Source organism: Periplaneta americana, chromosome 8, assembly GCF_040183065.1.
Source record: "Periplaneta americana isolate PAMFEO1 chromosome 8, P.americana_PAMFEO1_priV1, whole genome shotgun sequence".
Taxonomy (NCBI): domain Eukaryota; kingdom Metazoa; phylum Arthropoda; class Insecta; order Blattodea; family Blattidae; genus Periplaneta; species Periplaneta americana.
Genome location: NC_091124.1, coordinates 124,032,433 through 124,045,017, shown reverse-complemented (window position 1 = coordinate 124,045,017; position 12,585 = coordinate 124,032,433). Strand labels below are relative to the sequence as shown.

The 12,585-nt window shown below is 35.7% G+C and overlaps 1 protein-coding gene across 1 annotated transcript in view; it reads right to left on the bottom strand.

Annotated features, from left to right (window-relative positions):
- The window catches only part of LOC138705023 (corticotropin-releasing factor-binding protein), a 706,376-nt gene that overhangs the window by 70,427 nt on the left and 623,364 nt on the right, over positions 1 to 12,585 (bottom strand). The window lies entirely within an intron of this gene.

Sequence of the window (12,585 nt, the reverse complement as noted above, 5' to 3'; positions counted from 1 at the left end):
CTGTGTACAGTGTTTAAAAGGTGATTATTTGAATCAATGAGATTTGTTTTGAGATACAATAAATTCGTACATGTTGGGTTAAGAATTGATTAATATCGCCTCGTAAAATATGCAAACAAAACTTTGAAAAAAAATCTGCTTATCTGTAAGGATATCATGCAAGAATAAAGCTTCTAGCTCCTAGCATGGGATACTGCGCAAATTCATTTTATTATTCGTTATTTTATCGTCGACAGTTGCCAACTACAATAGCAGTAACGAATATCTTCATAGAAATCCCGTATCAAAACCTTCTAGAATAAAACAGACAGAATGAGATGGAAAGTGATACAGAAGGAAGACAGATATACACGGAAGTGAATGAATACGTCCTGCAGAGTAGACGAGGAAATCAAAAGTCAAGTTCCTTATTCCCACTTCAATCAAGAAAACTCTCGTGCAACATGAGAAAAAACAAATGAAAACGTCACTTATTATTCCTTTCTGAGGCGCAATTGCTAGAAGCTTCGCTATGCAAAGAACTTTCCTTCACCGTCTACTTGATCACATCTACGTCATGTGCAAATGAAACTTGATTACGAAACACGAATCACTGCAATTCTTATGTACGATAAAGTTATCAAGGTACGCCAAACTTTATTAAAGTAAATAATGATAATAATAATAATAATAATACTTATTAAAGTATTATTATTATTATTATTTACTTGGAATATATAACAGCATCACATCAACTACTGAGTTATTTGGCGTTAGTGATAGCGAGATGATATTTGACGAAATGATTTAGCATACATCGATGCACATTTCACTTTTATAGTAGACACTATTCAACAACTGGGAGCTAGTAGTCTGTCTTTGTGTGAATCCATGTGCCTTAAAAAAAAAAGATTACAAGAAGCTCCTGGAAAGAATGCTACTAAAATGTGTGAAAAGCTAAACAATGTTTTGTCAAGAAACCGTGACTATGAAACAATTAATTCTGTGTATAATGTGCCAAGTGGGAATGACTGTGAGCTTCCTGAGGGGTTTAATGTAGCCAGGATGATACTGTTTAAGTATGCTCCAGTCACATAAATATACGTTGAGACATCTTTTTCATCGTATAAATTGATTTTGTCCCATAAACGTAACAGAAATTTGTGCGTTAGTCTTAAAAAGTTACTTGTTCATTGTACAATAACTTAAATTATGGACGTGAATTTGTGGATGAATAAATACAAGTGAAACATGTCTATAGAACAGAGAAACTACATTTCCAGTGCACTTTGTTAAATTACTTATAATCTTATGGATTTTGCAGTGTAGGCTTTCACGGCCGGAGTCTATAGATGTAGATTCATTTTCCGGGCTGAGAGGCCGTGGTTATTAGTTGGTTTTATACCAGACGAAACGTCTGGTATAAAACCAACTAATAGACCACGGCCTCTCAGCCCGGAAAATGAATCTACATCTAAATCTTATGGATGTTTACTTTATTAATTATGAGTGATTCAATATAATTTCAATCCCTTTTATTGCCCTATTTTTGTTGTTTTACCCTCCTACTACCAGGTTTCTTTTTTTACACTGAGTACCGCTGGGGTCATATAGACCCCAAGTAATTTACACGATATATATATATATATATATATATATATATATATATATATATATATATATATATATCGGTAGTAATGCAATTGTTTTAATGAATTGGCATAAAAACATACATGTTTACCTTGAAAACAGAACAGCTATGTATACAAACATTTTTACATTTTACACTTTGCCATCCTTCCGCCTTCATCATATACGTCCTTACCATTGAAACAAAACAACTAGGAATGTTGTTTACAGACGAAAGATGAACATTTTATGCGCTTTTTGGAGACTTTCTGTCCACAGAACGTTCACATTTAAGTGGCATCGTCCACGTTTTGTCCCACTTTGCACTTGTGTTGAAATACGATCAGGAAGAACTTTGGTGCGCCTACTTCTGTTCTTCTGTACTAAAAATGTTCCCAGCTCAAGAAGAAATTCTCTTCTTCTCTAGTTGGTTTTTTTCTTCCAGTCAGGATTTAACTCCAGCCAAATTATGAACGCATTGAGCGCACTAATATCCAAAATATTATAAAATAACCATGGGCCACCTCCTTGTCATACGTTTTGTAGTGCATGTCCTACTAATTTGTCCATTGTGTCTACACCTGACTTTGTTGCGTTATAGTCTAGTACCATAATAGGTTTATCTTTTTCATCTTCAGCTATTTCCTCTTTGAAATGCATAGTGCTCAGCAGAGTCACTACCTTACCCTTTTTTGGGCAGTAGGAAACTATCGTAGTGGATTCCTGGAATCCGAAGAGACTTGAAGCTGCTTTCCTTCCCTTTGCTGTGACAAATTCTGCGGGTAGTTCACGGCGATTCTTTCTTATTGTTCCTAACAGAGTCATCTGTTTTCTTTCTAATTCCTTTGCCAGGTCCAAACTTGTGAAGAAATTATCTGTTGTGATGTTTCTACCACTCAGGGATAAATTTTGAGTCAAGTCCAATACTACTCTTTTTCTCTGACTCGATTCTTCCTTGTATACTTGCAGGTTTGTGACATAGTAATTAGTGCTATCACAAGCAGCCCATACTTTGATGCCATATTTTCCGGGTTTTGAGGGGATATACTGCCAAAAAGGACACCTGCCCCTGAAAGTTACCAGTTGTTCATCAACTGTAATTAATATTCTCATGTGGTTAATACGCATCATGTAATGTGCGTACCCACTGTTCAAATACGTCCCTTATAGGAGCCAATTTATCAGGGCTACGATTCTGTTGCCGCTGTTGAGCGTCATCGAACCGAAGACAGCGTGATATTTGGGTAAAACGGTTCATAGCCATAGAGCTATTGAAAATAGGTCGGCCGTGCTCTGTGTTCCATAAATTCACTATGCCCTCATTGTGACCTTTGTACACTCCTGCGAGTATAAGCAGCCCAAGAAAGCACTCAAATTCTTCTCTATGAATATCTATCTATTTGTTACCGTAAGTAATGTTACCTTCTTTGATGGTCCACTTCAAAATATTCTGCAAAATGCTGGGCTTCATAAATAATTCAAAAGCTGACTGCACAGTGTTTACATTCCTCAGACTATGCCACGTTGGACCTGGAGCCGTCTTCATTACGTTTCGTGCTGGCTGCCTCCCTTGATGCAATCTAACAGGACTTTTATTCCATACTTCGTTTCCATTTCTGGACCTCAAAACAACAGTATTTCTATTCAAGATATTTACTTATTATAAAAAGTAAAGTAAATCCGTGGCGCTACAGCCCATGAAGGGCCAAGATCGACTAGCCGGCTGCTGGCCTCACATTCACATGCCGAAGCAGAGGTGGGTGATCATCCAACCAGAATGGAGGTATCGTATGGTTAGCACGATGATCCCTCCAGCCATTAGAGCTGGTTTGCGAAACCGGATTTTCGCTACCTAGCGTAGCTCCCCAAGTGCATCGAGATGCTGGGTGGGCACTGGTCCCATACACTGGACAAAATTTCATGAGAAAATTTCTTTCCCCATGAGGATTGGAACCAGCGCGCATTCCGTAACGCGAGTCCTAGGCAGAATGCCTTAGCTCACGACGCTACGGCGCGGAACATCTATTATTATTGCTGCTGTTTTTTGTTGTAATAAATAATTGGTAGGTGAAATATACTTCCTTGAAAACATTCAAATTTGAGATGTTAGAAATTTCAGGAATAATAGTTTCTAAATCTCCATCATCATCATCATCATCATCATCATCATCATCATCATCATCATCATCATCATCATCATCATCATCAGAATTTTTAGCCGATTGACAATCTTCTGTTATAATAGCATCAATCTCTCCATCATCATCAGATTTTTCTTCATTATATTTATGTTCCTCATTATATTCCTCTTCCTAATTACCTTCTTCATTCACAATTACGCCTATTTCTGAACTAGTCAAATATCTTGCACTCATCATGTAATTCTACATCACAGTGAGGCAAAACACTAATAAAAACTTAGGCAAGAAACCTTAACAATGGGTAAGAAATAATATTTCATTGTTGCAAGACTTCCGTATAACAGATGTTCCAAGTAACGATCAGCATTTCTACTTTCATAATGTTACATTCAAAGAAAAAAGCCAATTTTTAATGGGGGTCATATAGACCCCAATGGTACTCAGTGAAGAAACAATGAATACTTTTTAATGTGTTGAAAATATAAAAATGAATGAAACATCACTGGATACAGTTGACTGAAAGGGATAAAGTCATAAATTTTGAAAATTATAGTTTTAAAAATGGCGGAGATTTTTCTTTCAAAAGAGCTACTGGGGTCATATTGACCCCATTGGTACTAGGAGGGTTTAGAGATATTTTAGGCGTCTAAAATACTATTTTTTTGGTGCCTTAACTTCCGACGTGTTCTCATTACTATTCTCAGGTGTGGATTCTAATGTAGCGGCTTTCTCTTGAAAATTTGCTTGAAATTTTCTTCGTTCTTCAGTTTTTCCATTTCAAATTTCGTCACCTATTTTCCTCTTACTTTCTTCAGACGAATATCTATATCGCCTATCAGTAGAACATGATCTGTGTTAATATCCCCTCCTGGTAAAGTTTTTGCATATCTTAAGCAATTTCGGAATCATTCCTGTACTAGTATATAATCTATATGATATTTGCTTTCGTCCCTTGGACATGTCCATGTATATTTCTTCGTTTATGTTGTTGGAATAATGTATTTTCAACAATAATTGAATTTCTTTTACAGAAATTCACCAAAGATTCTCCTGTGTCACTTCTTTTCACCAATATATACTTTTCAACTTTTCTTTCATTTTATCCTTCTCCTAGTACTGCGTTCCAGTCGCCCATTAGGATTACGCATGCTCCCTTCTTCCCCTTCTCAACTATCTCTTCTATCTTGTCATAATTTTCTTAGCTTTCTTCCACTTCCTCGTCTACTAATCCACTATGTGTCATGTAAATTTGTACAAGCACCAAGTCTATTTTCTTCCCTTGTATTCTCACTATTATCATCCGGTCATCTACATAACTCACTGATATCACTTTATCTTTCAACGTGGTTCTAATAATACACGAACACCATGACTTCCTTTGCACTCACCACTTGAATAAAACATCTTAAATTCACCACTTACAAACTCACCATTATTTTCCCTACCTCATTTATGATATTCCCATAGTGTCTACACCCTCGTTCAAATCTTTATCCTGGCTGCAACTTAGTAACCATAGAACACTTCATTCGCTCTCTCTTCTGTTTCGAGTTCTCCACACTTCTACTCCAAATTATCTTCGTTCCCGGTTTAACTACTTATCCTCCAATCACAATCTAAACACCAGGTCACAGGAGAGCCAAATCCTAGCAATTCCTGCCCATAGAACATCCCATTATTCATCCTCTTTTACTGTCTCAGTCCCCCGTGAATGGAATTCTCTACCTCAGAACAAGAAAAGGCTGAACAATTTCTTACGGGCGCAGTCAAATTGAAGTTATAATTGTGATCGAGTTTAATAATTTAATTTAATTTAGGTATGACTTTCATTACTATTATTATTATTATTATTATTATTATTATTATTATTATTACTTATTATTATTACATAATTATTTGTGAAGATGAAAAGAATTGTCACTATATTATATTAATTATGTATTATATTGCCTTGTATTGTAGTATTGTATTGCTTTGAATTGTATTGTATTGTATTAATTATGTTATATTCATAGCATTGTAGTAATTTTCTATCATACTGGTTGAGTGGAAGAGAAGGCCGAATGGCCTTAACTCTGCCAGTTAATATAAACCATTATTATTATTATTATTATTATTATTATTATTATTATTATTATTATTATTATTATTATTATCATATTCACTCTTTTTCTTCTAATTTCTTCCTTCATGCTTTCCAACTGCTTGTAAAAGAGTCCTCACATTCCACTTTCCAATCCTCAATCTTCTTTTCTTCTCTCTGATGGGTTGCTGCATAATATATGTTGTATATATGTTAATAAGGTAAGTACATTACGTGTATATTGTTGGAAGGTTTATTTAATTGTACTTCAGACAGTATTACGCTCTAAGAATCTAGAGAACTGGCGTGTTACCTTAGGTCTCACTTCAAAATATAAAAATAAACTAGTGCAAATGCTGCAAACTAAGTTCATTAGAAGTTCAAATACAGTTTTTTTTTTCAGATTTATTTTAAATGAAGAAAGCCAGACATTTTGAAAGTTATTTGCTTTCATAGCAATGAAACATATTCCCTCTGGATGGTGTTTTTTATGCGAAATACTTCATCTTAAACCTATCGATCTTAAGTTCTTGAGTTTAAATTCGAAAATGGAAGTAACAATATCGGAACGATCATTGTGTCTTTTTTTCATGTGAGAGTAAAGCAGTAGCTATTTCAGGTCATTGCGGATTGTAGGTGAGACTTCAGGAAATATCAAGTTTGCTATGCTTTCCAACAATACACATAGCATCTTGGTATAGCTGCGAACTACCTTGAAATATAGAGGGCAGAATCACTTTTTCCTGCTAAGAGATCTTGCTGAGGTGATCGGGAAATTACGAAATCTTGTAGGATTCTTATTTTATCAGTGAGTAATACCTTCTGGTCTTCCTTAGGTATGTCATTTTTGCGCTTTCTCCAGAAAATATTGGTCTACCAAATATTGCTGGATTAATTTGTGACCAATGAATTTATGTGAACATGTTATGTTGAATCAATGACGTATAATCGGCCATAAGCTCGTAGTGATTTGTTAATGGCGGGAAATCAGAGTCGTAAATTATTTATGTACTGTATTATCATATATAATTATTTTCAGCAGTATAGGCTCTTGTAAGGAATCTAATGCTGAGATGCGGAAAATGAGGCAAATACTATATCAGAGTTACAGAATCTTATATGCGCCCTAAATAAAGTAATATTGCTCATAGTAAATCATTAGCAGTTTCAGTGTTTCATTCGTTGCTGGTTGTAGGAAATAAACTAACCCATCACGGCAGCAAGAAGTGAAATAACCTGCTATTATCCCTACAACAAAATTATATACTTGGCAGCTATCATAAATGATTATTAGAGGAGAAAAACTCGCTCCGGCGCAGGGGATCAAACCCGTGTCCTTGGTTCTACGTACCAAGCGCTCTAATAATTGAGCTACGCAGAAGTTCAATCCACAGCCGCGGATCGAATCCCTCTCCTCTAATGTTTTTTCCCTTTTGTAGCCTTACTGCATGTTCAACATATAGGCCTATGTTGACATACCTAATACTAAGTCAACTCCCATCATAGAAGGAGCGTACTCAATTGAGTGACTTGGTGGCCGGGATTCCACAGTATATTATTCACTGTTGGGCGAAGAATCTACGTAAAGATTAATTTTTGGTCCTACAAAATTCATCGGTTATGGTAACAATGGCCACCAGATTTTTTATGCCCCTTCTGTCAGGACTGCGATTGGAAGATCATATATCATATTAAAAACAAATATGTTATTTTATGTCTATAGAATCTGGAGAATAATTTTAAAGTTATTTGAAATAGGGGGGCACCTAGGGTTCACTTGTGCTCAAGGTGGCCCTTATGTACCGTTTTAAAATCTAAAATTATAACATCAACGTTAAATAAGTAAGAAGTACGCATTAGTTCCTGTTAATAGTGGTAAGAGGGATCCTAAAGGCTTTTCAGGATTTTTTCTCACACAAGAAAATTATTAAAAATGTTCGAACCTTAACCCTGGCCGATTTTGGCTCACCTACCTTCTGTGTGTCTGCTTGCGTGTGTATGTGTGTAAAATTAATTGAAATAAGTAGTAAAATTGTAATTCCCAGTATCGCCACAAAGTTATAAAAATTTTCTTGGAAAACAGCTAAAGTAAAATTATGTCAGTGCAAGTGTCTTGAAAAACAATCAGGTATGTAGGCTATGACAAAACATACTTAACGACATCCCATATTACCTTTTACCTACAGAGTTCATATCTGATTTAATGTAAATTTCTAAACAATAACATGCCATTCTATAAAATCAAAACATAATTTTTAAATCCGTCTATATACTTATCTATCTGCCTGCCTGTTTGTTTGTGTTTATCTGTCCATCCATCCGTCTTTCTTTCTTTATGTGCTTCCTTCATTCTTGGAATGGAACTTAAAGATTTCGGAAAGCCTTGACCTAAATTATTTATATGTGAACAATTTCAAACGGTAACATAATATTTAACATTAGATCACCTCATCGCCAACTATTTTAATATATAGTGTAATGGTAACTGCTGCTAATATGCAATCATCACAATTATTATTGTTGTATGCTTAATAATTAGCAATACAAAAGCACGTTGCAGTTACAAACGTTTTCTTCGTCTCGCCACCATTTAATAACCCATTTAAATTCAAAGAAAGCAAGTTACGTTCATACGTCAGCTTTAAAATATTGCACTCCGGTGAGTTCAAAGGACTTACAGTTTCATATTACTTTTAAATTAAAATTGAAAATGTCTTACAATTCCATAGCATGTATTATTATGAAATTAGATTGTAGTTCTTTTGAAACCGTCCACAAAATAACATTTCAGTTTTTAAAGGAAGGAAATTACATAATTCGAGTAAATATCATCTGTTACTGCAATCTTTTCTGACAGCCAGAAAATGAAAGAAAAATAGACGACTAAGTCTCCTGGAGATAAACGAGGAATAAACTTATTTCAACATTGTTAGAGAGGTCTGTGTCTTCGTTCTTTATGAAACATAACCAATTTCTTTCCCTTGTTTTTCAGTTCTCCATATTCTACACGTATTTGCTTTGTGTTTGTTTACGAGTCCTTAAAGGATTGTCGCAACAAAGATGGAACTTGTTTTCCCTATTTTATTTTCATTACGAACTGACCCCTCAAACTCGAAACAATTTTATAATGGAATATATCCAAACACAACAAACTCGTACTGTACATGTATAACCTCAACTCCCATTCCAGAATTTAATAATAATAATAATAATAATAATAATAATAATAATAATAATAATAATAATAATAATAGTAATAATTTTAACGCTTTCTTTAAACACATGGGCTATTTAAATATGCGAAGCAAAGCTAAGTCATTAAACGCCTCGAAATGTCGTTAGAGTGGCAGAAGGCTCAAACTTCACGAGCTAATCGTCATTGGGTAGTAGTAGGGATGTCGGTTTTATGTGCTGGTCGATTTGCGCATAAGGAATTCAGGACCGCCGAGTGTGGGGCTTCAAGTGCTATCGCGCTGATTTTCAACAGAGCCTTGAAAACTAATAAATATGGGCAATTACACGACAATTCTAATATTAGTAATTCGAATGAATAAAATGGTAAAAATTGATGTTTTTAATTTTGTCCACAAATAAGGTCATTCTATCCCACTATGCGCTGATTTCTGAATTCATTTTCCTGGCATAACCATCTTCAGTTCACTCAGACGTTAGATAAACATTACAATTGATAAAGCGTCATAAAATTAACCAATAAAAAGGTAAAATAAGATGTAGTTTCCCTCTCTTCAACACTTCCAGTCCCATCAACAGGTCACTATAACCTTTGACACTGTCTTATGTCTGTCGATGTGATGAGAGCGGTGTCTCAAAAATATTTTAAATGCCTCATGCAGAAATTCCTTGTGTCTAATCGTAAAATAGTTCTACTGTATCATGACTTCAACAAAAGACGAACAAACTTCATAATGCAATAGGACTTTAAAATAGTATGTTATGGTTAAATGAATTATTTAGTTCAATTTTAGAGAATGGAATAGAACTTTTGTTACAGTAGAGAAGAAATTATGCGCTAATTAATATTGAAAACTAAATAATATTAAAATGCATTAATTATTATAAAATATAATGCTTTGATGAGAAGGTATCATAAATGCATTTTTGTACCAAAAAATCTGGAGAATGTTACAACATCCTTGAAGTCTAACTGCTATGGGTAGAAGAAATATGGTAGACTCAAAGAGGGGAGAAGAAAACAAGGATAAGATATTGAGAATATGGACAAGGAATACGTAGGAGAATTATTTTGAGAGAGGGAGTATTGTAATCACTGGATCAAATTTGTTGTTGGGATCAAAATTTGTCGGGAACTATAAGAATACGTGAATCGAAGAAAGGAAAACTAATACAAGAAAACTATTGGAAGAAACACAGCAGTGACTGAAATAGGAATTTATTCATTCATAATGTTGTGTCCAAGGGTGGGTCCTTCATTGCAAACCTATCATTCCGAGGGTCGTTTTCACAAAACTCGTTATCTACAAAATCTTCTTTTTTTCAAGACAACTCTTTTCTAAAATACACAACTGTAGATACCGAGTGTTGAAAAATCTCTTTTATTTCAAGATCAATTTACTGATATACTTACTAACTTTAGCTTAATTCTGATAGCACCATTAGATTCTCCTGACCCAAAAACATAAGGATAAGCGGAAACCTCAAAATCGAAAAAAAATGTAGATAACGAGTTTTGTGAAAATGCCCCTCCTTTTTTATCTTCCGCCTTCCTCTTACCTCCGCATACGATTAACATATATTAATGTTTCTATCATCTGATATCTTCTTCGGTCCCCAACTCTTCTCCTTCACCATTCCTTCTAGTGCATCCTTCAGTGGGCAGTTTCTTCTCAGTCAGTGATCCAGCCAATTCCTTTTTTCTTCCTAATCAGTTACAGCATCATTCTTTCTTCACCCATTCTTTCCAACACTTTCATTCTTTATTCTGTCTGTCCTTTTCACACGCTCCATATTTCTTCATATCCACTTTTCGAATGCTTCTATTCTCTTCTCTTCAATTCGTCGTAATGTCCATGTTTCTGCCTCATACAATGCCACATTCACACAAAGCACTTCACTAGTCTCTTTCTTACTTCTTTTTCCAGAAGTCCGCAGAAGATGTTCCTTTCTTACATTAAAAGCTTCTTTTGTCATTACTATGCTCTTTTTGATTTCCTGGCAGCATCTCATGTTACTGTTCAGACCCATGTATTTGAAGCTGTCCACTTGCTCTAATGTCTCATTTTTTACTTTGTTATTTAACGATGCTGTATCAACTACGAGGTTATTTAGCGTCAATGGGATTGGTAATAGCTAGATGATATTTGGCGAGATGAGGCCCAGGATTCGCTATAGATTACCTAACATTTGCCTTATGGTTGGGGAAAAACTCGAAAAAAAAACAACCAGGTAATCAGCCCAAGCGGGAATCGAACTCGCGCCCGAACAGAACTCCGGATCGGCAGGCAAGCACCTTAGCCGACTGAATGTCTCATTTCGAATTCGCACATTTACCTTCTATATTTTCCTTCCGATAACCATGGTCTTCATCTTGTTTGCATTCATCTTCATCCCATACTTTTGAAATCTAAAATCGAAAAAGAGAGGAGAATTGGGAGGACAAATTTAAAAGGTACGTAAAAGGCGTCCTTGCAAGAGGTTCGGAGCTGCAAGAAACTAAATATGTGAGCTCCAAGCCTGTTGGCCTCTAGTCTCACTCCGGGTTACGCTGCTCCAATGAAGGAGCTCTAGAATATTTTAAGGGGGAAAAACCGAAAATGGACGTAAGCTCTTAGGTACCACATACGTTAGGGGGACGGAAATGTGATCAAAATGATCACGGAACTGGACGAGGAGCAGGTGGCTGGTGTAAATCTGCACATTGAAATGAACTGTGTCATTTCACAGTGCAGGAGGAGTCGAGAAGACTCTGTCGTCTGTTGTTCGATGACAAGGCAGGTGAAGACCGCCAGGAGAGACGCCGTGAATTCTGAATCTGCAAATTGAAAAATTCCCTGTCCTTTCGCATTGCGACTACATTAGTCATACTTTTGACAGATGTCACTCAGCTTTAGTAGCATATCCTTTTGTGTCGTCTACTCTTCTGCTAACAACGCCATATCATCAGCAAATCTTATACACTTTATTCTTCTTCCTACTACTGTACTATTATCCCTTCAATGTTCTAAAAACAATTTTTTACTAAATCCTCCAAGTAAATGTTGAACGGTGTTAAACAATAATAAAAAAACAAAGAGTGAAGGAAGCAGAGCAAGGAAAAGCAGCAAAGGAAGATGATGGCGAAGGGGAAGAAGAATTAGTGTATAAAGAGAAATGCAATGATAATGGTAGCGGTATCTCTGATTGAGGTTCTGGCTGATGCATTTATTACCAGTTAGTACATCTCACTTGGCGATATGTGTCAGAGGAAGGACAATTGCTGCCTACATCTCATGTGTGATCACTGAACTACGTTACTGGTAAGAGAAGTGTGTAGGCCTATGGATTGGGAAGGAACTGGTCACCCTACCACATTACCTCCTGACTTATTTTCCTCATAAGTGATGTCTTATTTGCGTCAGTTATGGGATTGCAATCAGTCTTCGGAGTGCTGACTACATAAACATGGAAGTGGAAAAGAAAAGATGAAGATCAAAAGGTATAAATAGGAGGAGAAATATGAAAAGACGCGAAGAAGTGCAAGAATGGATGGGAGAAAACAAGGTATAGCCCGCGCAA